Genomic DNA, 6,000 nt, shown 5'->3' with positions numbered 1-6,000 from the left:
AACTTTCTTGTAGACACAGGGTTCATCTTCATTTTGATGAAACCAAACTGTTTGATCGCATAATCGAATCGAAGATTCCATCTCTGAGAAGATTGCTTTAGTCCATAAATGGACTTATGCAGCTTGCATACTCAGCTAGTATGCTGTGGATCTACAAAACCCTCAGGTTGTATCATGTACACATCTTCGAGCAGGTTTTCATTCAGTAACATGGTTTTGACATCCATCTGCCAGATCTCATAATCGTGGTATGCTGCAATAGCAAGCATGATCTGAACGGACATAAACATCACTACTGGAGAAAAGATTTCATCATAGTCAATACCTTGAATTTGTTTGAAACCTTTACCTACCAGAAGACCCTTATATATCAGTCTATCCATGTCAGTCTTTCTCTTAAAGACCCACTTACACCCAATGGGTTTTATCCCTTCAGGTGGATCAACCAAAGTCCATACTTGGTTGGTATACATGGATTCCATTTCGGATCTCATGGCCTCTAACCATTTCTCAGAATCTGGTCTCATCATAGCTTCCTGATAAGAAGTAGGTTCATTCTCAATGAGCATAGCATCATCATGGTCAGACAAGAGAAATGAGTATCTCTCAGGCTGACGACGTACCCTATCAGACCTGCGAAGAGGTAGGTCTATTTGAACTGGTTGTTGTTTCTCAACTCCTTGTGGAACAATCTCATCGTCCACAACACTTTGTGGTTCCAGTTCAACATCCATCAAGGCTTCAGTGCTATGGTCCATATCCTGAACATCTTCAAGATTGAATGTACTCCCACTAGTTTTCTAGAAACAAAATCCCTTTCTAGAAATACCCAGTCTTAGCCACAACTACTTTGTGTTGACTGGGAATGTAGAAGTAATATCCCTTCGTTTCCTTGGGATATCCTATAAAATATCACTTATCGGATTTGGGTCCCAGTTTGTCTGAGACTTGATGTCGAACGTAAGCCTCACAACCCCAAATCCACATAAAAGATACCTGGGCATCTCTCCCAGTCCATATCCTATATGGTGTCTTTATCATAGCCTTGGATGGGACAAAGTTGAGTATGAAGGCTGCTGTGTCCAGAGCATAGCCCCAAAGAGATATAGGAAGATCTGTGTGAGTCATCATAGATCATACCATATCTAATAGTGTACGATTCCTCATTTCAGATACATCATTCCACTGTGGCGTTCCAGGAGGAGTAAGTTGGGATAGAATCCCACACTCAGCTAGATAGTCACGAAACTCATGGCTAAGGTATTCACCACCTCGATCTGATCGGAATATCTTAATACTCTTGCCAAGCTGGTTTTGTACTTCATTTTTGAATTCTTTGAACTTTTCAAAGGATTCTGACTTATGAGACATCATATACACATAACCATACCTACTGAAATTATCAGTAAATGTAATGAAGTACCTATAACCACCTCTGCAGCGACTTTGAAAGGGCCACATACATCACTATGTATAAGTCCTAACAAGTCAGTCGCTCTTTCGCTGTGTCCACTAAAGGGAGTCTTGGTCATCTTGCCTAGTAGGCATGACTCACATGTCTCATATGATTCAAAATCAAATGAGTCCAGCAAACCATCTTTATGGAGCTGGGATAAGCGTTTGCCATTTATATGACCTAAGCGACAGTGCCAGAGATAGGTTTGGTTCATTTCATTTGATTTGAACCTCTTGGTATTTATGTTATAGATGAGGTTCTCTAAGTCAAGAATATAGAGTCCATTCATCAGAGGTGCACTACAATAGAACATATCATTTAAATAAACTGAACAACATTTGTTCTTTATTATAAATGAAAAATCTTTCTTATCCAAACAAGAAACTGAAATTATGTTCTTAGTATGAGCAGGCACATAACAACATTCATCTAGTTCTAGTACAAGGCTAGAGGGCAGAGATAGATAGTAAGTCCCTACAGCAACAGCAGCAACCCGTGCTCCATTGCCTACTCGTAGGTCCACCTCGCCCTTCGTCAATGCCCTGCTATTTCTCAACGCCTGCACATTAGTACAAATGTGAGACGCACATCCGGTATCTAATACCCATGATGAAGAAATAGAGAGATTAACTTCTATAACATATATACCTGAAGTAGAAGTCTCACTTCTCTTCTTTTTAAGATCTTCCAGGTACAATTTACAGTTCCTCTTCCAGTGCCCGGTCTGACCGCAGTGGAAGCAGGTAGCATCCTTGGCAACCCCTCCTTTAGGTTTCAGTGCCTTGCCTTTGCCCTTGTCTTGGGACTTTCCCTTACCTTTAGGCTTGGCCTTGCCCTTATGTTTTTTACCATCAAAATGGAGTTAGGCTTAACCTTCTTAAGGTTGAGCTCAGTAGTTCTCAACATGCTAAGCAGCTCGGACAGTGACTTGTCAATTTTGTTCATGTTGTAATTCATGACAAATTGACTGTAGCTCTCCGGCAAGGATTGCAAGATCAAGTCAGTGGCTAGCTCTTAGCCAAGGGGAAATCCAAACCTTTATAGGTTTTCTATGTATCCAATCATCTTGAGTATATATGGACCTACCGGAGTCCCGTCTTGTATTTTGCACTGAAACAGTGCCTTAGAGATCTCGAATCTCTCATGCCAAGCTTGTCCTTGATATAGTTGATGAAGATGTTGAACCATATCATAAGCACCCATCAACTCGTGTTGCTTCTGAAGCTCAAAGTTCATGGTCACTAGCATGAGACAGGACACATCTAATGCATCATCTTGATGCTTCTTATAAGCGTCACGGTCAGCTCACATGGTAGTGGCAGGAGGTGCCTTGGGAATGGGCGTCTCTTGGACGTACAGTTTCCTTTCCTGAGTAAGAACAATTCTCAGGTTCCTGTACCAGTCCAGGAAATTAGCTCCATTGAGCTTGTCCTTATCAAGGATAGAACACAGGGAGAAGGTGTTCGTGTTTGACGACATAGCAATCTTCAATAGAAAATGCAGAAAATAAATATCATATTTCACTAATCATTTAATTAGACCTTTAACTAAATGATGCTCCCACTGAATTATAAAACTTTTATAGAATCAAGTCATGGATGTGGTCAAACCACACCTACTAGATTCTAACCAACTAGCTATAATTCTTGCGGGATAAGATCCACATCATACTATGCCTTGAGTTAGTTTTGGCTAAATCGCCCAAAACTTAGTATGATCGGTAGGTAACTAATTACATCTCTATGCAACTCTTGTTTATAGGATCAAGATCCGCATGTATATTAAAACTTGAGTTAGCTTTGGCTAAATCGCCCAAGAGTTAATATAAATGTGATTTTGACCTATCTACCAACCATTGGAAAATGCCTATAGTTAAACTCGATCCAATTGAGTTTAACTAGTTTTACTCAATCTGATTGAGTTTGTACTCACCCAGGTGTTGATAGGCGGGACCAAGATTGTCCCTCCGCACCCTACTAAGATAATATGCGTTGCTCTGCTTTGGAAGATTGAACAACAACATGTGATCGAGGTAATGATGGGTATCATGACATGGTAGGCATTTTGAGTTGACGCGATTAAGATCTAATCTAATAGTTGATGTGTATCATATACGCGATTAAGATTTAATCTAATCGTCAAGGCACTAATTAATTACTCTACTCTAGCATGCATCACATACACACACACAAGCAATTAATTAAACTGTGATTAGGTCATGACCCTACTACGATCTTCTCAAGCCAATGAGAAGATCGGACAGTCAACCTAAGGTCAACAGCTTCTCCAAGCTCCTCCCTTTGACTGCCATGTGTTGCTCCCACCCTCCTCGTAACTCCTCCTCGAGTGAACCTTCCACGCCTCCATTTTGTACATTACAAAGATGGAACTCGAGTTATATTCGAGTCTAAACTATTTTACGACAGGAAATAAAATAGAAAGGCACGATGCGCAGGTCGAGTATCACATACACAACACACACAATCACACAAAAATGACGCGCAGGCCATATTATGAATTACAACACATGTAACCAATCCAATTGGGGTTTTTTTGGGCCATGACCATCACAAATCATACATAATTCTAAATTATGTATTTTATATAAATTTCTGTAATTTTATTACTATTTTTATGATTTTATGAGTCGCAACTTCCCGGCGGTCCCGTTTAGCGTTTTTCGGGCACGATCGTAGGACAATGCCCCTTGCGGGGTTAGGGGCAGCATCCCTTCTCACAAAATGAGTCTCACGAGTGTCCCACGATGATCTTACAGTGCCTTTAGCCATTGTCCCAAAACATTTTGGGCGAGACCTTACCGTTACGGAAGGTGTTTCTCGGTAGTCGAAACCTACAAGTGTTCAAACATTTGTTGCTTCGCTTCCACGAGAAAAATACTCTTAAAAATCATAAAATTAATAAAATCACAGAAACTTACAGAACTATAATTTTTCATAAAAATTAAAATAAAAATAAGTACACGCTTCGCACATGGCTCTGATACCACTGTTGGGACTTTTGGGCCGCAAAAATCGCTTTTTGCGTTGCGAAAACCCCGAAGTTCCATGCCACCGGATCCGTGCGAAGATTAAAATTTTTGTGTACATGTTTTCTAATCCTAGATCTACACTAGATCTACATGGTAGAGAAGTTATACCTTTGATGCGAAGCCCTTCGCTTATCCCGCTCATCCAAAATTTGCCTGATCTCAAGGGTGTCAAGTGAACACCCCTCTATGTGTATCCACACGAACAAAAGGTGGAGAAGAAACCTTAGAGTGTGCTAGCACTCTTGAAGGTTTCGGCCAAGGTGGAGGAGAGGGAGAGAAGAAGATGAGAGGAGGAAGAAGGAGTAGTGAATGAGCACACAAAACATTCAACACCACTTAAAGTGGCCGACCACTTCAAGAGGGGTTTTTTAACTCCATGGAATACCAAGAGTCACAACTCTTGATCTCCCTCATGAGGTGGCACACACATGTACTATCCTTGATGATGTGGAACATCATCATTGGCCCACTCTATGCCAACTCACAAATAAGGTGGCATTGGTCAAGTCAAACTTGACCTCTTCTCTCCCATGGTTGATCAAATCTAACCATTTGATTCAAACTAATTTAATTTAATGAATTTATATCCATTGAATTAAATTAACTCAATGAATCCAAATCTAATTAGACTCATTTAACACATGAACCAAATTGAGTCCAACTCAATTAGTTTAATGAACCAAATTGAGTCCAACTCAATTAGTTTAATTAGGATTACTCTTAGGCTAGTTTGGTTGGGTGTAATGTAATCTAACTTGTAATGTAATTAAATTTGTAATGTAATGTAATATAATCTTGATTACATTACTATGTTTGGTAATGTAATGTATGTAATCTTTGATTACAAAGGTGATTACATTCTTTTGTATGGTGTCCATTTTTTTTATAAGGAATGTAATTCATATGATTATAAAATGACAAAAATATCCTGTGACCTCTATCGGCGATCGCCACAGCTCTGTCGGAGTTTACGGCAGCCATCGGCAACCAGCTACCGCCGCCACCGTCGGTCGCCGCAGCAGGCCACCGTCTTCGCCAATCGGCGGCGATGGGCAACGGCAGGCGGGCGACGACCAGCGAGCAACGGTGGTGGAGGCGGACGACGATCGGCGGCCGACGATCGACGGCCGGCAATTGACAGCGGCGGTGGCGGCCGATTGCCGGTGGCCGGCGGTGACCTGCGACAACTGACGGCCGACGACCGGCGGCGACTGGCGACGACCGACGGCCGGCGGCCGGCGGCCTGCGACCGGCGGCGGTCGGCCGACGACGAAGGTCGGCGACCGATGGCGGGCGGCGGTCGACAACAGACTAGGGGTATCTTCGACATTTAAACTTTGGTGAAACAATGACCTCGTAATGTAATCGGATTACATAGCATTTTCTTTGTAATCCAGATTACAAATCTTCACTACCTATTGTAATCCAGATTACATTACATTACAAGTTTTAAATCAAATCAAACAAAATAATCGACTTTGTAATGTAATCTGGA

The sequence above is a fragment of the Zingiber officinale genome, chromosome 5B, assembly GCF_018446385.1.
Source record: "Zingiber officinale cultivar Zhangliang chromosome 5B, Zo_v1.1, whole genome shotgun sequence".
Taxonomy (NCBI): domain Eukaryota; kingdom Viridiplantae; phylum Streptophyta; class Magnoliopsida; order Zingiberales; family Zingiberaceae; genus Zingiber; species Zingiber officinale.
Note: the sequence above shows the minus strand (reverse complement) of the source record.